This window comes from Triticum urartu, chromosome 2A (assembly GCF_056163025.1).
Source record: "Triticum urartu cultivar PI428250 chromosome 2A, HENAU_Tu73, whole genome shotgun sequence".
Classification (NCBI taxonomy): domain Eukaryota; kingdom Viridiplantae; phylum Streptophyta; class Magnoliopsida; order Poales; family Poaceae; genus Triticum; species Triticum urartu.
In genome coordinates this window covers 666,608,970-666,633,544 of record NC_141874.1, presented here as the reverse complement: position 1 = coordinate 666,633,544, position 24,575 = coordinate 666,608,970, and the positions used below count along the sequence as shown (strand labels likewise).

General features: G+C 45.2%; 1 pseudogene; it reads left to right on the top strand.

The window, feature by feature from the left end:
* The first annotated feature begins 22,187 nt into the window (after positions 1-22,187).
* On the top strand, positions 22,188-23,466 carry LOC147986542 (uncharacterized; annotated as a pseudogene).
* Positions 23,467-24,575: the final 1,109 nt, after the last annotated feature.

Genomic DNA, 24,575 nt, shown 5'->3' with positions numbered 1-24,575 from the left:
CCTATGGAGCTCGAAGACTTAGATCTTTCGTAGTTCTTTTTCTTCTGTGTTGAGTCATAGGAACCACCGTACTGTTAAGTCGGGTCCAAGAGAACCAGTCAGAATGACTGAAGTGATGCTTAAACAAAACCTATGTCTTCGAGTGAAGACTATGAGAGCAAATCTTGTCCAGAGTCGGACAAGTCAGCTTTGCTTGTAGCCCAAGTAAAGTTGCCGTGTGAGTTTGAAATCTGACCGTTGGAACACGTGTCAGTTCCTTAGTGACCCAGGATCATTTCGGACAAATCAGGTTGGGTTGCCTAGTGGCTATAAATAGCCCACCCCCTACAACCATAAACGGTTGGCTGCTCAGATTCAGAGTACGGCTTTTGTCGTTTGAGAGCAACCCACCTCGAAGCCTTTGAGAGAGAATTCCTTGCGAGGATAAAGCCCTAACCACCCAGAGCCAAAGAGAATTAGGCATCACTTAAGTCTTCTTGTCTGTGTGATTTGAAGACTTATTACACTTGAGGACTGTGCATCCTCCAGCCGGTTAGGCGTCGCGTTCTGAGCATCCAAGAGACATTGTGGATTGCCGGTGAACAAAGTCTGTGAAGGTTTGGGAGTCTACCTTGAAGACTTACCAGAGTGATTGGGCGAGGTCTGTGTGACCTTAGCTCAAGGGGAATACGGTGAGGACTGGGTGTCCTAAGCTGCGTGTTCAGGACTGGGTGTCTGGGACTGTGTGTCCTCAGGTTTAAATACCTAGCCGCCCTAACCAGACGTATAGTTGTCACAGCAACTGGAACTGGTCCAACACATCATTGTCTTCAACGAGTCACTGGTTTCATCCTTCCCTTCTCTTTACGTACTGTTACTCTTTGTGAAGTCATTGTATGATTGCACTATCTTTTATCTTCACTGAGTGACTGCTTGTTCTGTTTGGCTTCATAATATCTTCCTACCTGATCCTTACTACATTGCAGCTATTTGTCATTGTGCTTTCACTCTATTGAATACTTGACTATGGCTTGCCTAGTGTAGTCTACCTACCGCTGCAGGGTAATAGGTTTATTTCTACTATTTGTCTTCATAACTTCCACATTTTGAAGACTTTCATAAAAATTGCCTATTCACCCCCCTCTAGTCGATATAACGCCCTTTCAAAGACTCCGTTCTCCGGAACAATGGAGCGAGCAACAGATTTGTTGGAAATCATACATACTGATGTATGTGGTCCGATGAATATTGAGGCTCGCGGCACGTATCATTATTTTTTGATCTTCACAGAAGATTTGAGTAGATATGGGTATATCTACTTGATGAAACACAAGTCTGAAATATTTGAAAAGTTCAAAGAATTTCAGAGTGAAGTGGAGAATCATCGTAACAAAAATAAAAATTTCTACGATATGATCGCAGAAGTAAAATATTTGAGTTACGAGTTTGGCCTTCAGTTAAAACAATGTGAAATAGTTTCACTACTCACGCCACCTGGAACACCACAGTGTAATGGTGTGTCCGAACATCGTAACCGAGCTTTATTAGATATGGTGCGATCTATGATGTGTCTTACCGATCTACCACTATCATTTTGGGGTTATGCATTAGAGACAACTGCATTCACGTTAAATAGGGCACCATCTAAATCCGTTGAGACGACACCGTATGAACTATGGTTTGGCAAGAAACCTAAGCTGCCGTTTCTTAAAATTTGAGGTTGCAATGCTTATGTGAAAAAGTTTCAATCTGATAAGCTCAAACCCAAATCGGAGAAGTGCGTCTTCATAGGATACCCAAAAGAAAATGTTGGGTACACCTTCTATCACAGATCCGAAGGCAAGATATTCATTGCTGAGAATGGATCCTTTCTAGAGAAGGAGTTTATCTCGAAAGAACTAAGTGGGAGGAAAGTAGAACTTGATGAGGTAACTGTACCTGCTCCCTTATTGGAAAGTAGTTCATCACAGAAATCTGTTCCTGTGACTATGAAAGTGCAACTATCCCAAGGTGGTTTTGGTAATTCATAACAACATATAGCTCATTGAGCTAATGCTATTCCAAGATAATTATTTCAGGAAAGCTCAATGATTGGCATGGCATGGATGTGAAAGTGGAACCCTCAAAATGCTAAGGACAAAGGATTGGCTCAAGCTCAAAAGCTCAAGACTCTTCATTTTATATTTTAGTGATCCAAGATCACATTGAGTCTTTAGGAAAAGCCAATACTATCAAGGAGGGATGAGGTGTTGCTTAATGAGCCTCTTGCTTCATGTGCTTAGTGATATGCTCCAAAACCTTCAACTACTTCCCCATATCCACATATGACCTAAACCCTAAGCCAAACTCGGTCCTACCGATTCTTCCTATCCGGCGCCACCGAGTTTTCATTTGTCATAAGCCACTGCCAAACCCTAGCAATTCGGTCCTACCGATAGGGATCTCGGTCTCACCGAGATGGGGTTGCAAACTCTCTGTTTCCCTTTCGTAACTTTTCGGTCTCACCGAAAGAGCGAATCGGTCCCACCGAGATTGCAATGTAAATTCAGTGTTTCCCCTTTGCAACTTTTCGGTCTCACCGAAAGAGCAAATCGGTCCCACCGAGTTTGCCTGACCAACTCTCTGGTTAGCTAATTACCAAATTCGGTCTCACCGAGTTTGTGTAATCGGTCTCACCGAGATTACGTTATGCCCAAACCCTAACCATATCGGTCCTACCGAGTTGCATGTCAGTCCCACCAAAAATCTCTAACAGTCACTAGGTTTACATTTTAGGTCCGACTGAGTTTGTTGATTCGGTCCCACCGAGATTGGAAAACTGTGTGTAATGGTTGGATTTTGTGTGGAGGCTATATATACCCCTCCACCTCCTCTTCATTCATGGAGAGAGCCATCAGAACACATACACCATTCCAACTCATATGTTCTGAGAGAGAACCACCTACTCATGTGTTGAGACCAAGACATTCCATTCCTACCATATGAATCTTGATCTCTAGCCTTCCCAAGTTGCTTTCCACTCAAATCTTCTTTCCACCAAATCCAAATCCTATGAGAGAGAGTTGAGTGTTGGGGAGACTATCATTTGAAGCACAAGAGCAAGGAGTTCATTACCTACACACCATTTGTTACTTTTTGGAGAGTGGTGTCTCCTAGATTGGCTAGGTGTCACTTGGGAGCCTCCGACAAGATTGTGGAGTTGAACCAAGGAGTTTTTAAGGGCAAGGAGATCGCCTACTTCGTGAAGATCTACCGCTAGTGAGGCAAGTCCTGTGTGGGCGATGGCCATGGTGGGATAGACAAGGTTGCTTCTTCGTGGACCCTTTGTGGGTGGTTGCTTCTTCGTGGACCCTTCGTGGGTGGATCCCTGTGTGGACTCGCGCAACCGTTACCCTTGGGTGGAGCCCTGTGTAAGAGGACAAGCTTCAAGAGGAAATTGACGCATTTGAAGAAGCTCCAAAGACCTTAGTCAAGTGGATTCCCAAGACTACTTCAAGTTCCACTTCATCAAGTACGACTACAACTCCAAGGATTCCCATCAAGATGATGTGGATCCAAAAGAAGAAGAACTAGAGAGTTCTTGAGGGTGACTCCGCCAACATACTTCACTCTTATCATTTTGGCAAGAACAAGTGCAATCAACTTCCACATCTTGCACTAGTTCAAGGAGTCACAAACCCTCTTGTTGGTAAGACAAGGGACAAGGTAACCTAAAAGTTTTCATGGACATCATCTTGTGTGTGCATCACTCTATGTCTATGGATATCCTTGTTTGTTCCTTGTGGGACTAACCCATGTAGGTATTGAAAGTGCAATTCACTCAAATGGATAGCTCCAAGTGATCTACATCAACATTGAGCATCCACATCTTCAACATCTACATGAAGTCATCATCGACAAAACCCAAGGTTAGTTCATCCCTCTTAGGGGGGATATCACATCTAGGGGGAGCTTTACTGTAAGACCTGAGCTAAAGCAACTCTAAAGATGTGAACACAACAATGCTTTATGTAAAAGTGGTAACCCCACTTGAGCTTAAACGATGAGTATGACCTATGATCAAGTGTTCTCACTTGACTCCTAAGTCAATATACTCATATATAGATGACCTAGTCATCGCAAATTGCTTGATAGATGCTAGAATTGGTTGTGCATGCCTTGTCACATATTTCATTTGCCATCTTATTGTGTGAGCATGCTGGTTGCATCTTTTACTCATTCGAGGACATCCACTTGTTGTTTTGATTGTTTGGTTTTATCTTCTTCTGCCAAGTGGATGGACAAGAATGCCTAAGAACCTCCTCTAGCTATCTATGCTTTTCTCGTCTCAAACTCTATTCATGCTGCATCACAAAATTTGATCAAGTCAGATTTGAACCACTCTGTGTGAGGAGCGCTCGGAGTCCCCGATTCGTCATAGACTTAAACTTCCAAAACCTCTTTATGATTCTCGGTCTGACCGATACCCCACTTTCGGTCCTACTGAGATCATTAAGTTGATCTAGGTTTTCTATCTCGGTGCAACCGATTTGAACCTTTCGGTCACACCGAGTTTCAGTAACTGCCTGCAGTTATGAATCTTGGTGCCACCGAGTTGTTCCACTTGGTCACACCGACAGGGTCGGGCTATATATATTCACGGGCAAAATTTTGGAAATTTCTCCGAACCCCTTCGCCCGCGCGATATCCTGCTCTGCCCTCGTAGGCTCCGGATTGTCTTCTCGCCGCCAGCCGCCTCCAATCGCTGGTCTCCTCGCCGTCTACGGGAATTCTGCCCCGCCGTTGCGCCGTAGCGAGTCTCCGCCGAACTAGGGTATGGACTCGATCTTTGTGCTATTCCCCAATCTGATTCCTAGCACATTGTGATCATATTGATTCTAGCCACGTTTGATAAACTTCTATCCAGTCAATGAACTCATAGATTAGGTTTGATTCGAAAATTCTAGGTTTAGGTTTTCGCCGAAACCATCTCGGACCCACCGAGTTGAAAAACTCGGTCCCACCGATTTGGCTTATGCCATTGCACAAGTGAGACTCGGTCTGACCGAGAATTACTTATCGGTGTGACCGATTTTGGAACTCTGTGAAACCCTAGCAGTCTTGGTGCCACCGAACTGTGACTCGGTCCAACCGAGTTCACGAGTTCAGGTGCCAAAACTGCTTCAGTATCACCGAGTTTAAAAATCGGTAGATCCGAGATGATTTCAGTGGGAAACTAAAACTAAGTTTTTTGGATCATTCTTTTGCAAAAAATCTCTGCATTTTGTGATGCTCATCCACTCTATCTCATCTATAACCTATTCACAGGGTCAGCAGTCAGAGTTTGCAGCATGTCTGATCAAAGTGACAGCCAGAACATGTCAGAGCAGCAAGTGCACATGAGTGAGGGCACTAGTCCCTCAAGTTCTTCAGATGAGGGTAGCAGGAGCACCCCTAGCAACTTGCCAAAGGCTGCCACGAGACAGAGGAAGAAGAGAACTTCAGACTCCGAAGATGAAGACTATGTGGCAGAGGAAGAGGCCACTTCCAAGAGAGTTGAGCCAGCTCAAGGCACAAAGCCAGGCCTAAAGATCAAAAGGCCAGCAGGCAGGCAGCCCATGTCAAAGGCAAGAGCCTCAACTGAGAAGCCCACTCCCCAAGAGCCAGTTGCTGTAGAAGGCAAGAAGAGGAAGGAAAGGGTCAAGAAGACCGTAGCCAGAGTGCTAGGAAAGGCTTCCATCATGGAAGAGGAAGAGGAAGAAGAGGTAGCTGCACCAGCACCCAAGGCACCCAAGCTGATGGGTGATGCCATAAGATCAGGGGCTACTGCATCTAAGCCCAAAGCTGCCTCCAAGCCCAAGTCTGCACCCAAGAGGAATACAAGGAGCATTCCTGCAGCTGAGAAGAACAAGGCCCCAGTGCCTGAGACTGTTGCTGAAGAAGAGGAAGAGAATGTTCTGAGAAAGCTCAAGCCCAAGATCCCAGACCACAACGATGCTCATCCTGTGGCTGAGGACATGAAGCTCAGGAGAGATTCAGGGCTGAGGAAGTGGAGAGAAGCAGATCCGTATGCTTCAAGGAGAAGGACTGCCGTGGATTACAGATTTCACACCAAGGAACAGCAGGACTTCTATGAGATAGTGCTGCTAGATAAGAAGCCCATTGTCTGTGACATGAGATGGGTCGACTAGACCTACATGAGGGAGAAGGAGGAACACTACCCGGGAGTATATGACAGCTTTAGTGCTTGTGGAGTTGCTGACTTTGTTGGGCAGAAGCTCACAAAGTGGAACGAGGAACTGATCATGCAATTCTACTCCACGGCACACTTTTACCCAGATGGAAAGATCACATGGATGTCTGAGGGTACAAGGTACCAATCTACAGTGGCTGAGTGGGCACAGCTCATTAATGCCCTGGAGGAGCATGATGATGACTTGGACATATATGCCAAGAAGAAAATGGACCACAATTCCATGTCCAATATGTATAAGGAAATTCCAAATGAGGCACTTGACACTTTCAAATTTGGCTCAGTGCACTATCTTCTGTCAGGACTGCCAACCATCAATTGGATCTTGAGGCACACCTTGTTGCCCAAGTCAGGTGATCACAAGATGATCAGAGGCCATGCGATCAACTTGCTACATGTATTTGATGTGCCTCAGAAGTTCAAGGTGATGATCCTCATAGTGAAAAATATCAAAAGGACTGCAGCAGATCAGAAGAGGAGTTGCGGATATGCCCCTCAGATCCAGGAGCTCATCAACTCTAAGATGGGCACAGGCATATACTTATTGGACAAGGAACACCTGCCCATCCATCCAGATTTTGAGGATAACCAAGTGGTCATGACTGAGAATGAGCCATCATCAGTTCAAGCACAAGCAAAGAAGGAGAAGGCAAGAAAGGAGAAAGCTGCCAAGATGCCAACTCAAGAGGAGGCATCTGAGTATTTCTTGAAGACTAAACAAGAGCAGCTTGGTTACTTGATTGCATCCACGCTGAGGATTGAGCAAAGTCTGGCCACCCTCACTCAGAATCAGCAGAGCCTAGAGAGAATCATGGAACAGAAGTTCTATGACTTGGATGTCAAAGTAACGGAAGTTCAGTCTGCAGTGGAGCAGCTCCAGGAGGACATGCAGGAGAGGAGAGGCAGGACTACCACTCATGCCTTTGCCAGAGTGCCACGAGGCCTGAGGTCATCTGCCGTGCCAGTTGCTGACACCAGAGCCACCACTTCAGCACCAGCTACAGCCTCAGTTCCACCAGCTCCATCATCTACTTCAGCTCCAACTCCAGCGTCTACTTCAGCGTCTACCGAAGCCTTCGTCCTTGGAGTGATCCGGACTCCACAACCAGAAGATCAAGCCTGAGCGTCGATCTAGCACTATGCATTTTCTAGGAACGTTTTGGTAACTTGTTGCCAAAGGGGGAGAAGATGTATAGATCATAGGCTTCGAGAGAGAGAGTGTTGCTTTTATCTCTTGCTTTACTTGGTGTTTTTTCAAACTTGTTTGCTTTTGAGTGCTTGAGATACTACGTCATTATTTGTGAGACATTGATGATCATGTGTTTGATCATAAGCTACACTTAATGTTTGCTTAATGCTATTATCTTATCTATCTTATGTGATCATTCACTATTCTTGGTGATGAGTGCATGTATTTCATTCTTATCATTTTAAGCGCTCCACCAAGATGTGGGTGACATGGAAGAGTAACCCATGACTCTAACTCCTTGTGCATTTGCAGTCCAAAGCAAATTTTAAATATGCACAAATTTAGGGGGAGCTCTTACTTATCACATACTTCTCAAAGCAACGATATATTTCATGCTTATTATCATTTGTCGAAGCTTTGATCTATATGTTGTCATCAATTACCAAAAAGGGGGAGATTAAAAGTGCAACTATCCCTAGGTGGTTTTGGTAATTCATAACAACATATAGCTCATTGAGCTAATGCTATTCCAAGATAATTATTTCAGGAAAGCTCAATGATTGGCATGGCATGGATGTGAAAGTGGAACCCTCAAAATGCTAAGGACAAAGGATTGGCTCAAGCTCAAAAGCTCAAGACTCTTCATTTTATATTTTAGTGATCCAAGATCACATTGAGTCTTTAGGAAAAGCCAATACTATCAAGGAGGGATGAGGTGTTGCTTAATGAGCCTCTTGCTTCATGTGCTTAGTGATATGCTCCAAAACCCTCAACTACTTTCCCATATCCACATATGACCTAAACCCTAAGCCAAACTCGGTCCTACTGATTCTTCCTATCCGGCGCCACCGAGTTTTCATTTGTCATAAGCCACTGCCAAACCCTAGCAATTCGGTCCTACCGATAGGGATCTTGGTCTCACCGAGATGGGGTTGCAAACTCTCTGTTTCCCTTTCGTAACTTTTCGGTCTCACCGAAAGAGCGAATTGGTCCCACCGAGATTGCAATGTAAATTCAGTGTTTCCCCTTTGTAACTTTTCGGTCTGACCGAAAGAGAAAATCGGTCCCACCGAGTTTGCCTGACCAACTCTCTGGTTAGCTAATTACCAAATTCGGTCTCACCGAGTTTGTGTAATCGGTCTCACCGAGATTATGTTATGCCCAAACCCTAACCATATCGGTCCTACCGAGTTGCATGTCAGTCCCACCGAAAATCTCTAACGGTCACTAGGTTTACATTTTCGGTCCGACCGAGTTTGTTGATTCGGTCCCACCGAGATTGGAAAACTGTGTGTAACGGTTGGATTTTGTGTGGAGGCTATATATACCCCTCCACCTCCTCTTCATTCATGGAGAGAGCCATCAGAACACATACACCATTCCAACTCATATGTTCTGAGAGAGAACCACCTACTCATGTGTTGAGACCAAGACATTCCATTCCTACCATATGAATCTTGATCTCTAGCCTTCCCAAGTTGCTTTCCACTCAAATCTTCTTTCCACCAAATCCAAATCCTATGAGAAAGAGTTGAGTGTTGGGGAGACTATCATTTGAAGCACAAGAGCAAGGAGTTCATTACCTACACACCATTTGTTACTTCTTGGAGAGTGGTGTCTCCTAGATTGGCTAGGTGTCACTTGGGAGCCTCCGACAAGATTGTGGAGTTGAACCAAGGAGTTTGTAAGGGCAAGGAGATCGCCTACTTCGTGAAGATCTACCGCTAGTGAGGCAAGTCCTGTGTGGGCGATGGCCATGGTGGGATAGACAAGGTTGCTTCTTCGTGGACCCTTTGTGGGTGGTTGCTTCTTTGTGGACCCTTCGTGGGTGGAGCCCTGTGTGGACTCGCGCAACCTTTACCCTTGGGTGGAGCCCTGTGTAAGAGGACAAGCTTCAAGAGGAAATTGACGCATTTGAAGAAGCTCCAAAGACCTTAGTCAAGTGGATTCCCAAGACTACTTCAAGTTCCACTTCATCAAGTACGACTACAACTCCAAGGATTCCCATCAAGATGATGTGGATCCAAAAGAAGAAGAACTAGAGAGTTCTTGAGGGTGACTCCGCCAACATACTTCACTCTTATCATTTTGGCAAGAACAAGTGCAATCAACTTCCACATCTTGCACTAGTTCAAGGAGTCACAAACCCTCTTGTTGGTAAGACAAGGGACAAGGTAACCTAAAAGTTTTCATGGACATCATCTTGTGTGTGAATCACTCTATGTCTATGGATATCCTTGTTTGTTCCTTGTGGGACTAACCCATGTAGGTATTGAAATTGCAATTCACTCAAATGGATAGCTCCAAGTGATCTACATCAACATTGAGCATCCACATCTTCAACATCTACATGAAGTCATCATCGACAAAACCCAAGGTTAGTTCATCCCTCTTAGGGGGGATATCACATCTAGGGGGAGCTTTACTGTAAGACTTGAGCTAAAGCAACTCTAAAGATGTGAACACAACAATGCTTTATGTAAAAGTGGTAACCCCACTTGAGCTTAAACGATGAGTATGACCTATGATCAAGTGTTCTCACTTGACTCCTAAGTCAATATACTCATATATAGATGACCTAGTCATCGCAAATTGCTTGATAGATGCTAGAATTGGTTGTGCATGCCTTGTCACATATTTCATTTGCCATCTTATTGTGTGAGCATGCTGGTTGCATCTTTTACTCATTCGAGGACATCCACTTGTTGTTTTGATTGTTTGGTTTTATCTTCTTTTGCCAAGTGGATGGACAAGAATTCCTAAGAACCTCCTCTAGCTATCTATGCTTTTCTCGTCTCAAACTCTATTCATGCTGCATCACAAAATTTGATCAAGTCAGATTCAAACCACTCTGTGTGAGGAGCGCTTGGAGTCCCCGATTCGTCATAGACTTAAACTTCCAAAACCTCTTTATGATTCTCGGTTTGACCGATACCCCACTTTTGGTCCTACCGAGATCATTAAGTTGATCTAGGTTTTCTATCTCGGTGCAACCGATTTGAACCTTTCGGTCACACCGAGTTTCAGTAACTGCCTGCAGTTATGAATCTCGGTGCCACCGAGTTGTTCCACTCGGTCACACCGACAGGGTCGGGCTATATATATTCACGGGCAAAATTTTGGAAATTTCTCCGAACCCCTTCGCCCGCGCGATAGCCTGCTCTGCCCTCGTAGTCTCCGGATTGTCTTCTCGCCGCCAGCCGCCTCCAATCGCTGGTCTCCGTCGCCGTCAACGGGAATTCTGCCCCGCCATTGCCGCCGTAGCGAGTCTCCGCCGAACTAGGGTATGGACTCGATCTTTGTGCTATTCCCCAATCTGATTCCTAGCACATTGTGATCATATTGATTCTAGCCACGTTTGATAAACTTCTATCCAGTCAATGAACTCATAGATTAGGTTTGATTCGAAAATTCTAGGTTTAGGTTTTCGCCGAAACCATCTCGGACCCACCGAGTTGAAAAACTCGGTCCCACCGATTTGGCTTATGCCATTGCACAAGTGAGACTCGGTCTGACCGAGAATTACTTATCGGTGTGACCGATTTTGGAACTCTGTGAAACCCTAGCAGTCTTGGTGCCACCGAACTGTGACTCGGTCCAACCGAGTTCACGAGTTCAGGTGCCAAAACTGCTTCAGTATCACCGAGTTTAAAAATCGGTAGATCCGAGATGATTTCAGTGGGAAACTAAAACTAAGTTTTTTGGATCATTCTTTTGCAAAAAATCTCTGCATTTTGTGATGCTCATCCACTCTATCTCATCTATAACCTATTCACAGGGTCAGCAGTCAGAGTTTGCAGCATGTCTGATCAAAGTGACAGCCAGAACATGTCAGAGCAGCAAGTGCACATGAGTGAGGGCACTAGTCCCTCAAGTTCTTCAGATGAGGGTAGCAGGAGCACCCCTAGCAACTTGCCAAAGGCTGCCACGAGACAGAGGAAGAAGAGAACTTCAGACTCCGAAGATGAAGACTATGTGGCAGAGGAAGAGGCCACTTCCAAGAGAGTTGAGCCAGCTCAAGGCACAAAGCCAGGCCTAAAGATCAAAAGGCCAGCAGGCAGGCAGCCCATGTCAAAGGCAAGAGCCTCAACTGAGAAGCCCACTCCCCAAGAGCCAGTTGCTGTAGAAGGCAAGAAGAGGAAGGAAAGGGTCAAGAAGACCGTAGCCAGAGTGCTAGGAAAGGCTTCCATCATGGAAGAGGAAGAGGAAGAAGAGGTAGCTGCACCAGCACCCAAGGCACCCAAGCTGATGGGTGATGCCATAAGATCAGGGGCTACTGCATCTAAGCCCAAAGCTGCCTCCAAGCCCAAGTCTGCACCCAAGAGGAATACAAGGAGCATTCCTGCAGCTGAGAAGAACAAGGCCCCAGTGCCTGAGACTGTTGCTGAAGAAGAGGAAGAGAATGTTCTGAGAAAGCTCAAGCCCAAGATCCCAGACCACAACGATGCTCATCCTGTGGCTGAGGACATGAAGCTCAGGAGAGATTCAGGGCTGAGGAAGTGGAGAGAAGCAGATCCGTATGCTTCAAGGAGAAGGACTGCCGTGGATTACAGATTTCACACCAAGGAACAGCAGGACTTCTATGAGATAGTGCTGCTAGATAAGAAGCCCATTGTCTGTGACATGAGATGGGTCGACTAGACCTACATGAGGGAGAAGGAGGAACACTACCCGGGAGTATATGACAGCTTTAGTGCTTGTGGAGTTGCTGAATTTGTTGGGCAGAAGCTCACAAAGTGGAACGAGGAACTGATCATGCAATTCTACTCCACGGCACACTTTTACCCAGATGGAAAGATCACATGGATGTCTGAGGGTACAAGGTACCAATCTACAGTGGCTGAGTGGGCACAGCTCATTAATGCCCTGGAGGAGCATGATGATGACTTGGACATATATGCCAAGAAGAAAATGGACCACAATTCCATGTCCAATATGTATAAGGAAATTCCAAATGAGGCACTTGACACTTTCAAATTTGGCTCAGTGCACTATCTTCTGTCAGGACTGCCAACCATCAACTGGATCTTGAGGCACACCTTGTTGCCCAAGTCAGGTGATCACAAGATGATCAGAGGCCATGCGATCAACTTGCTACATGTATTTGATGTGCCTCAGAAGTTCAAGGTGATGATCCTCATAGTGAAAACTATCAAAAGGACTGCAGCAGATCAGAAGAGGAGTTGCGGATATGCCCCTCAGATCCAGGAGCTCATCAACTCTAAGATGGGCACAGGCATATACTTATTGGACAAGGAACACCTGCCCATCCATCCAGATTTTGAGGATAACCAAGTGGTCATGACTGAGAATGAGCCATCATCAGTTCAAGCACAAGCAAAGAAGGAGAAGGCAAGAAAGGAGAAAGCTGCCAAGATGCCAACTCAAGAGGAGGCATCTGAGTATTTCTTGAAGACTAAACAAGAGCAGCTTGGTTACTTGATTGCATCCACGCTGAGGATTGAGCAAAGTCTGGCCACCCTCACTCAGAATCAGCAGAGCCTAGAGAGAATCATGGAACAGAAGTTCTATGACTTGGATGTCAAAGTAACGGAAGTTCAGTCTGCAGTGGAGCAGCTCCAGGAGGACATGCAGGAGAGGAGAGGCAGGACTACCACTCATGCCTTTGCCAGAGTGCCACGAGGCTCGAGGTCATCTGCCGTGCCAGTTGCTGACACCAGAGCCACCACTTCAGCACCAGCTACAGCCTCAGTTCCACCAGCTCCATCATCTACTTCAGCTCCAACTCCAGCGTCTACTTCAGCGTCTACCGAAGCCTTCGTCCTTGGAGTGATCCGGACTCCACCACCACCAGAAGATCAAGCCTGAGCGTCGATCTAGCACTATGCATTTTCTAGGAACTTTTTGGTAACTTGTTGCCAAAGGGGGAGAAGATGTATAGATCATAGGCTTCGAGAGAGAGAGTGTTGCTTTTATCTCTTGCTTTATTTGGTGTTTTTTCAAACTTGTTTGCTTTTGAGTGCTTGAGATACTACGCCATTATTTGTGAGACATTGATGATCATGTGTTTGATCATAAGCTACACTTAATGTTTGCTTAATGCTATTATCTTATCTATCTTATGTGATCATTCACTATTCTTGGTGATGAGTGCATGTATTTCATTCTTATCATTTTAAGCGCTCCACCAAGATGTGTGTGACATGGAAGAGTAACCCATGACTCTAACTCCTTGTGCATTTGCAGTCCAAAGCAAATTTTAAATATGCACAAATTTAGGGGGAGCTCTTACTTATCACATACTTCTCAAAGCAACGATATATTTCATGCTTATTATCATTTGTCGAAGCTTTGATCTATATGTTGTCATCAATTACCAAAAAGGGGGAGATTAAAAGTGCAACTATCCCTAGGTGGTTTTGGTAATTCATAACAACATATAGCTCATTGAGTTAATGCTATTCCAAGATAATTATTTCAGGAAAGCTCAATGATTGGCATGGCATGGATGTGAAAGTGGAACCCTCAAAATGCTAAGGACAAAGGATTGGCTCAAGCTCAAAAGCTCAAGACTCTTCATTTTATATTTTAGTGATCCAAGATCACATTGAGTCTTTAGGAAAAGCCAATACTATCAAGGAGGGATGAGGTGTTGCTTAATGAGCCTCTTGCTTCATGTGCTTAGTGATATGCTCCAAAACCCTCAACTACTTTCCCATATCCACATATGACCTAAACCCTAAGCCAAACTCGGTCCTACTGATTCTTCCTATCCGGCGCCACCGAGTTTTCATTTGTCATAAGCCACTGCCAAACCCTAGCAATTCGGTCCTACCGATAGGGATCTCGGTCTCACCGAGATGGGGTTGCAAACTCTCTGTTTCCCTTTCGTAACTTTTCGGTCTCACCGAAAGAGCGAATTGGTCCCACCGAGATTGCAATGTAAATTCAGTGTTTCCCCTTTGTAACTTTTCGGTCTCACCGAAAGAGCAAATCGGTCCCACCGAGTTTGCCTGACCAACTCTCTGGTTAGCTAATTACCAAATTCGATCTCACCGAGTTTGTGTAATCGGTCTCACCGAGATTACGTTATGCCCAAACCCTAACCATATCGGTCCTACCGAGTTGCATGTCAGTCCCACCAAAAATCTCTAACGGTCACTAGGTTTACATTTTCGGTCCGACCGAGTTTGTTGATTCGGTCCCACCGAGATTGGAAAACTGTGTGTAACGGTTGGATTTTGTGTGGAGGCTATATATACCCCTCCACCTCCTCTTCATTCATGGAGAGAGCCATCAGAACACATACACCATTCCAACTCATATGTTCTGAGAGAGAACCACCTACTCATGTGTTGAGACCAAGACATTCCATTCCTACCATATGAATCTTGATCTCTAGCCTTCCCAAGTTGCTTTCCACTCAAATCTTCTTTCCACCAAATCCAAATCCTATGAGAGAGAGTTGAGTGTTGGGGAGACTATCATTTGAAGCACAAGAGCAAGGAGTTCATTACCTACACACCATTTGTTACTTCTTGGAGAGTGGTGTCTCCTAGATTGGCTAGGTGTCACTTGGGAGCCTCCGACAAGATTGTGGAGTTGAACCAAGGAGTTTGTAAGGGCAAGGAGATCGCCTACTTCGTGAAGATCTACCGCTAGTGAGGCAAGTCCTGTGTGGGCGATGGCCATGGTGGGATAGACAAGGTTGCTTCTTCGTGGACCCTTTGTGGGTGGTTGCTTCTTCGTGGACCCTTCGTGGGTGGAGCCCTGTGTGGACTCGCGCAACCGTTACCCTTGGTGGAGCCCTGTGTGGACTCGCGCAACCGTTACCCTTCGTGGGTTGAAGTCTCCATCAACGTGGATGTAGGATAGCACCACCTATCCAAACCACGGGAAAAACATCTGTGTCTCCAATTGCGTTTGAATTCTCCAAACCCTTCCCTTTACATTCTTGCAAGTTGCATGCTTTACTTTCCGTTGCCTATATACTCTTTGCATGCTTGCTTGAATTATGTGATGATTGCTTGACTTGTCCTAAATTAGCTAAAATCTGCCAAGAACTAAAATTGGGAAAAGGTTAAGTTTTTATTTGGTCAAGTAGTCTAATCACCCCCCTCTAGACATACTTTCGATCCTACAGACTACTACACCAATTAGTGAGGAAGCTAATGATGATGATCATGTAACTTCAGATCAAGTTACTACTGAACCTCATAGGTAAACCAGAGTGAGATCTGCACCAGAGTGGTACGGTAATCCTGTTCTGGAAGTCATGTTACTAGACCAGGACGAACTTGCGAACTATGAGGAAGTGATGATGAGCCTAGATTCCGCGAAATGGTTTGAGGCCATGAAATCTGAGATGAGATCCATGTATGAGAACAGAGTATGGACTTTGATTGACTTGCCCAATGATCGACGATTCATTGAGATTAAATGGATCTTCAAGAGGAAGACGGACGCTGATAGTAGTGTTACTATCTACAAAGCTAGAATTGTCGCAAAAGGTTTTCGACAAGTTCAAGGTGTTGACTACGATGAGAGTTTCTCACTCATATCTATGCTTAAGTCTGTCCGAATCATGTTAGCAATTGCCACATTTTATGAAATCTGGCAAATGGATAAACAAAACTGCATTCCTTAATGGATTTATTAAAGAAGAGTTGTATATGATGCAACCAGAAGATTTTGTCAATCCTAAAGGTGCTAACAAAATATGCAAGCTCCAGCGATCCATCTATGGACTGGTGCAAGCATCTCGGAGTTGGAATATATGCTTTGATAAGTTGATCAAAGCATATAGTTTTATACAGACTTGCGGTGAAGCCTGTATTTACAAGAAAGTGAGTGGGAGCACTACAACATTTCTGATAAGTATATGTGAATGACATATTGTTGTTCGGAGATAATGTAGAATTATTCTGCAAAGCATAAAGAAATGTTTGAAAGGAGTTTTTCAAAGAAAGACCTCGGTGAAGCTGCTTACATATTGAGCATCAAGATCTATAGAGATAGATTAAGACGCTTGATAAGTTTTTCAATGAGTACATACCTTGACAAGATTTTGAAATAGTTCAAAATGGAACAGTCAAAGAAGGAGTTCTTGTCTATGTTACAAGGTGTGAAGTTGAGTAAGACTCAAAACCCGACCACGGCAGAAGATAGAGAGAGAATGAAAAGTCATTCCCTATGCCCCAGCCATAGGTTCTATAAAGTATGCCATGCTGCGTACCAGACCTATTGTATACCCTGCCCTGAGTTTGGCAAGGGAGTACAATAGTGATTTAGGAGTAGATCACTGGACATTGGTTAAAATTATCCTTAGTGGAATAAGGATATGTTTCTCGATTATGGAGGTGACAAAAGGTTCGTCGTAAAGGGTTACGTCGATGCAAGTTTTGACACTAATCCAGATGACTCTAAGTCTCAATCTGGATACATATTGAAAGTGGGAGCAATTAGCTAGAGTAGCTCTGTGCAGAGCATTGTTGACATAGAAATTTGCAAAATACGTACGGATCTGAATATGGCAGACCCGTTGACTAAACTTCTCTCACAAGCAAAACATGATCACACCTTAGTAGTCTTTGGGTGTTAATCACATAACGATGTGAACTAGATTATTGACTCTAGTAAACCCTTTGGGTGTTGGTCACATGTCGATGTGAACTATGGGTGTTAATCACATTGTGATGTGAACTATTGGTATTAAATCACATGGTGATGTGAACTAGATTATTGACTCTAGTGCAAGTGGGAGACTGAAGGAAATATGCCCTAGAGGCAATAATAAAGTTATTATTTATTTCCTTATATCATGCTAAATGTTTATTATTCATGCTAGAATTGTATTAACCAAAAACATAATACATGTGTGAATACATAGACAAACAGAGTGTCACTAGTATGCCTCTACTTGACTAGCTCGTTGATCAAAGATGGTTATGTTTCCTAACCATAGACATGAGTTGTCATTTGATTAACGGGATCACATCATTAGGAGAATGATGTGATTGACATGACCCATTCCATTAGCTTAGCACCCGATTGTTTAGTATGTTGCTATTGCTTTCTTCATGACTTATACATGTTCCTATGACTATGAGATTATGCAACTCCCGTTTACCGGAGGAACACTTTGTGTGCTACCAAACGTCACAACGTAACTGGGTGATTATAAAGGTGCTCTACAGGTGTCTCCAAAGGTACATGTTGGGTTGGCGTATTTCGAGATTAGGATTTGTCGCTCCGATTGTCGGAGAGGTATCTCTGGGCCCTCTCGGTAATACACATCACTTAAGCCTTGCAAGCAATGCAACTAATAAGATAATTGCAAGATGATGTATTACGGAACGAGTAAATAAACTTGCCGGTAACGAGGTTGAACAAGGTATTGAGATACCGACGATCGAATCTCGGGCAAGTAACATACCGATGACAATGGGAACAACGTATGTTGTTATGTGATCTGACCGATAAGGATCTTCATAGAATATGTAGGAGCCAATATGAGCATCCAGGTTCTGCTATTGGTTATTGATCGGAGACGTGTCTCGGTCATGTGTACATTGTTCTCGAACCCGTAGGGTCCGCACGCTTAACGTTACGATGACGGTTTCATTATGAGTTTATATATTTTGATGTACCGAAGGTTGTTCGGAGTCCCGGATGTGATCACGGACTTGACGAGGAGTCTCGAAATGGTCGATACATAAAGATCGATATATTGGACGACTATATTTGGACTCCGGAAAGGTTCCGGGTAAGATTGGGACAATACCGGATCACCGGGAGGTTATCGGAACTCCCCGGGAGGTATATGGGCCTTATTGGGCCTTAGTGGAAAGGAGGGCAAAGGAGCAACGGAGGGGGCGCACCCCCAAGCCCAATTCGAATTGGGAGGGGGGCCGGCCCCCCCTTTCCTTCCTCCCTCCTTCCTCTTCCTTCCCTCTCCTACTCCTAATAGGAAAAAGGGGAGTCCTACTCCTGGTGGGAGTTGGATTCCCCCCCTTGGGCGCGCCACCCTCCTTGGCCGGCCCCCCTCCACTGCTTTATATACGGGGGCAGGGGGGCACCCCAAAGACACAACAATTGATCATTGATCTCTTAGCCGTGTGCGGTGCCCACCTCCACCATAATCCTCGATAATATTGTTGCGGTGCTTAGGCGAAGCCCTGCGACGGTAGAACATCAAGATCGTCACCACGCCGTCGTGCTGACGGAACTCATCCCCGACACTTTGCTGGATCGGAGTCCAGGGGATCGTTATCGAGCTGAACGTGTGCAAAAACTCGAAGGTGCCGTAGTTTCGGTGCTTGATCGGTCAGGCCGTGAAGACGTACGACTACATGAACCGCGTTGTTATAATGCTTCCGCTTCCGGTCTATGAGGGTACGTAGACAACACTCTCCCCTCTCGTTGCTGTGCATCACCATGATCTTGCGTGTGCGTAGGATTTTTTTTGAAATTACAACGTTCCCCAACACCATGTGGCCCATTAGTTCTCCGGGGAGGGGGGGGTCCGGTAACCCTCCGGTACTCCGGTTTTCTCCGAAATCACCCGGAACACTTCCGGTGTCTGAATATAGCCGTCCAATATATCGATCTTTATGTATTGATCATTTCGGGACTCCTCGTCATGTCCATGATCACATCAAGGACTCCGAACTACCTTCGGTACATCAAAACACATAAACTCATAATACTGATCATCACCGAATGTTAAGCGTGCGGACCCTACAGGTTCGAGAACTATGTAGACATGACCGAGACACGTCTCTGTTCAATAACCAATAGCGGAACCTGGATGTTCATATTGGCTCCCACATATTCTACGAAGATCTTTATCGGTCAAACCACATAACGATATACGTTGTTCCCTTTGTCATCGGTATGTTACTTGCCCGAGATTCGATCGTCGGTATCTCAATACCTAGTTCAATATCGTTACCGGCAAGTCTCTTTACTCGTTCCGTAATGCATCATCCCATAACTAACTCATTAGTCACATTGCTTGCAAGGCTTATAGTGATGTGCGTTACCGAGAGGGTCTAGAGATACCTCTCCGACAATCGGAGTGACAAATCCTAATCTCGATCTATGCCAACTCAACAAACACCATTGGAGACACCTGTAGAGCACCTTTATAATCACCCAGTTACGTTGTGACGTTTGGTAGCACACAAAGTGTTCCTCCGGTATTCGGGAGTTGCAAGATCTCATAGTCATAGGAACATGTATAAGTTATGGAGAAAGCAATAGCAACAAACTAAACGATCATCGTGCTAAGCTAATGGATGGGTCAAGTCAATCACATCATTCTCTAATGATGTGATCCTGTTAATAAAATGACAACTCATGTCTATGGTTAGGAAACATAACCATCATTGATGCAACGAGCTAGTTAAGTAGAGGCATACTAGTGACATCATGTTTGTCTATGTATTCACACAAGTACTAAGTTTCCGGTTAATACAATTCTAGCATGAATAATAAACATTTATCATGATATAAGGAAATATAAATAACAACTTTATTATTGCCTCTAGGGCATATTTCCTTCAGTCTCCCACTTGCACTAGAGTCAATAATCTAGATTACATTGTTATGATTCTAACACCCATGGAGTCTTGGTGCTGATCATGTTTTGCTCGTGAGAGAGGCTTAGTCAACGGGTCTGCAACATTCAGATCCGTATGTATCTTGCAAATCTCTATGTCTCCCTCGTTGAGTTGATCGCCGATGGAATTGAAGCTTCTCTTGATGTGCTTGGTTCTCTTGTGAAATCTGGTTTCTTTTGCTAAGGCAATTGCACCAGTATTGTCACAAAAGATTTTCATTGGACCCGATGCACTAGGTATGACACCTAGATCAGATATGAACAACTTCATTTGCTGCTTCCGAAGCAACTATGTATTGCGCTTCATGATGACCCACAAGTGTAGGGGATCTATCGTAGCCTTTTCGATAAGTAAGAGTGTCGAACCCAATGAGGAGCAGAAGGAAATGATAAGCGGTTTTCAGCAAGGTATTCTCTGCAAGCACTGAAATTATCGGTAACAGATAGTTTTGTGATAAGGTAATTTGTAACGAGGAACAGGTAATAAAAGTAAATAAGGTGCAGCAAGATGGCCCAATCCTTTTTGTAGCAAAGGACAAGCCTGGACAAACTCTTATATAAAGGAAAGCGCTCCCGAGGACACATGGGAATTATTGTCAAGCTAGTTTTCATCACGTTCATACGATTCGCGTTCGGTACTTTGATAATTTGATATGTGGGTGGAGCGGTGCTTGGTTACTATCCTTCCTTGGACAAGCATCCCACTTATGATTAACCCCTATTGCAAGCACCCACAACTACAGCAGAAGTATTAAGGTAAACCTAACCATAGCATGAAACATATGGATCCAAATCAGCCCCTTACGAAGCAACGCATAAACTAGGGTTTAAGCTTCTGTCACTCTAGCAACCCATCATCTACTTATTACTTCCCAGTGCCTTCCTCTAGGCCAAAACAATGGTGAAGTGTCATGTAGTCGACGTTCACATGACACCACTAGAGGATAGACAACATACATCTCATCAAAATATGGAACGAATACCAAATTCACATGACTACTTATAGCAAGACTTCTCCCATGTCCTCAGGAACAAACATAACTACTCACAAATCATATTCATGTTCATAATCAGAGGGGTATTAATATGCATAATGGATCTGAACATATGATCTACCACCAATTAAACCAACTAGCTTCAACTACAAGGAGTAATTAAGACTACTAGCAACCTACTAGTACCAATCTGAGGCTTTGGGACAAAGATTGGATACAAGAGATGAACTAGGGTTTGAGATGAGATGGTGCTGGTGAAGATGGTAATGGAGATTGACCCCCTCCCGATGAGAGGATCGTTGGTGATGACGATGGTGATGATTTCCCCCTCCCAGAGGGAAGTTTCTCTGACAGAACAGCTCCGCCAGAGCCCTAGATTGGTTCCGCCTCATGGCGGCGGAGTTTCGTCTAGTGAGATTGCTTATGATTTTTTCCCCGACGAAAGACTCCATATAGCCAAAGATGGGCATCAGAAGGCTGCCAGGGGGCCCATGAGGCGGATCCTTGTCGCCCGTTCCACCCAACTCCATAAAACCAAAAATTCGGTTAATGCCAATCGGTTTATTTGTAATTTCGGTTATAAAAAATGCTAACCGAAAATGGTAGCATAAAACAATAAACCGAATTTTCGGTTAACCGACAAATTCGGTTCGGTTCACGGTTTACACCGAACGGCTATTGCATGGTTGCATGTCCTATCCCAGTCCCACGCACAGCCCACCTTCTTTATAGCCAAACTATTTGTCCTCTTTCCATTAACCAAGCGAGGTGGGACTAAATCAGTAGACTTGTGCTGCTCTCTGGCGTTGTACGGTCAATCAAGAAGAATATAAAAACAAGTATGTCTCCTTTTGCACGTGGGCTACTAGCTCGGTCCTTAGCGATGCGAGGCCTACTTAGTAAAAAAATCAATGAGTCAGAGGCCTTTTTAGCATCGGGGACGTGGGGATTCCGGAATCGTGCGTGACGTGACGTGCGTGTGCGGCCGTCGTTCGACTGTAATCCACGAGTATGGCGTATATTTTGGTTTCATTTGGTTTAACCGAGGTAAACACCAAACTGACCGAGTTCTACTCGGTTATTAGAACTAAAAACCGAATTTCATGTATCAATGGTAAAAACCGAAAATTCGGTTTTTTCAATTTTGGCATCGGTTCGGTGTTCGGTTCATCGGTTTTTATGCCCACCCCTACGCGACGCTACTGCGTCATGGATCTGGCGGGTCCAGGAGTGGAAGGCGGCGGATCAGGCGGTGGCAGTGGCGAGAGATCCAGACACGCATACCATGGCAAGCAGATATGCCGAGACCTGCCGGCTGCGAGCAGAAGGGGACCAGAGGATTCTGGCGAAGAGGATCTACGACGAGGCTACGATGGCGGAGAGGCAGAGGATGCCTCCATACCCGCACTCTATGTCGGCCGAATTCATGAAGTGGGCGAGGACAGAGGAGAAATCCGAAGATCCATGCAGAGCACTGAGATGGGAGGGCATGCTTGGAGTGATTCCTTCAGATGCGCCACTGCAAGGCATCTCGTCCTGGCCGCCGCCGTTGATTCGGGACTGAGCTTAGATGGAGCTCATGTCGCCATGGCCCCCAGGCTCTCCCCTGGCGTTTGGAAGGAGTAATGGTGGCAGGAGTAGCCGTGCTTTGCCGCCGCCGATGCCATTCAGTTTGCCGGAGAGGCGGGGCGTGGGTCGAAGAGCCACTGCCAGGAGGGCCCTGCAGGTTAGTGAGCAACTAGTGGTGGACCCCGCCTGCCCCGACCCCATACCTTTTGCGAGAGTGGTGGTTGCGCCTCCACAAAAGGTGTCTCACCCCTCAGATCCGCATCAGGGCCCGGAGCATGGGAAACCTAGGGTTCGTCCGATTGAGAGCAGACTCAGCAGTTCCAATTTGGTGTGGGTTCGGAGAGACAAATTGAACTCTGGAGATTTCTGTGCAGCTAATTGCCACCCGGTTGGTCTATCGGATCGTTTGACTGGTCCTAAAAACTTCTCCTTCTCTAGAGATTACTGGGCAAGGAAATAGATCAAGATCCCGTTCGCCTCCATTGTCAAGATGGCTGGGGGGGGGGTCGTGATGGCAGCAATCGTGGAGGGAGATACGGCTCGGGGAGGGGCCGGAATGGACGCCCTCCTACTCCCACGCCGTCAGGGCAGGAGGGAGTCGTCCCACCACCGTTGGTGCCACCGGCGCCTCAAGATGCACCACCGCAGATGTCGATTTACGCCAACCCCCCTTATTTCCAGTTGGCTCTGCCCAAGCTATGATGTAGCCGGGAGGATAGATGTATGGATATCAAGGGGGCTGGAATCCTCAAATACAGCAGATGCCGCAGTGGGCGAATCAGCAGCAGTTTCCTTTCCAGTATCTGCCTCCTCCTCAGGTCTTTCCCCAACAATTCAGCCCTCAGATGCAGCAGGTTCAGTTTGGAGGGAGTGGATCATCTACTGGAGGAAGTGTGCAGAACAGTCAGTCGGAGTGTAGCAAAAATAAGAAAAAGAAGATCCAGAAGACCAAGCAGACAGTTGTTGCTACTACTAGCGATGATTCCTCCTCCTACAACGTGGATCCTAAGTTCATCAGGGCGATCTGTTACAACTGTGGTCTCCTAGGACACTTTGTTGGCATGTGTCCCATTCCTAAAGTGTGCTTCATTTGCAAGACCCCTAGCCATCACATGGACACTTGCCCTACATGGTACAAGCCATACCCTGCTGCCATGTACTGGGGGAGTGCTAACAATGGTTTAGGTTTTTTCCATATTGAAACTGGTGGCAAGGAAGATTGTGAGTGGCTTAACTTTGGAAATGTTGGACTAGTTTTAATTGAAAAAGGGGAGATCTCTGAGAAGGAGCTGGGGCTGTGTTTCTCAGATATGTGGAAAACCAACTGGCCCTGGCAGATTAGGAGATATGATGAGAAAAAAATACATTGTCAGGTTTCCCCCTAACAAGAAGATCAAAGATCTGGTGGAGTACCCTTCCATTAACCTGAAAAAAGAAGGAGTAACTATCTCTTTCAGTGATTGGAATGGAGAAATGCTAGCTTATGACTCTTTGGAGGAAATCTGGATTGTGATAGAAGGTCTGCCTCCAAAATGGATTCCTGGAACATCATATCTCAGATATCTACTATGCTTGTTAATGTTGACTGGCACACTATTTTCAGGAGCTTTTATGAGAAGGTGAGGATCCAGGTAGCTGTCAGAGACCCTACTAAGATTCCCAGAGACAGGATGGTGGAAATACATCATGAGCTTTATCTGCTATAGTTTTTTGTGGAGTCTGAGGCTGCAAGTGGTCAGGGGTCAGATATTCCCCCAGGTCCTAATGATAACAATCCCTCTTAGAACAAGCACACTGAAGAGGAATTTGATTCCAGTGGTGATGATTTGCTTGGAGAAGATATGGATACTGGAAACAGCAACAACAATAACAATGGCAGAGATAAGCAGCAGAACACTGGATCTGGTGGACCCAGGACTATGCAGAAATGCTCTACTCCTACTCCTAGAGCTAATGAAGAAAATGTAGTCCCTTCCATTTTTTTGGGTGCACCTATGACCAAAAGCTATCTTGAGGTAGTGAAGAAGA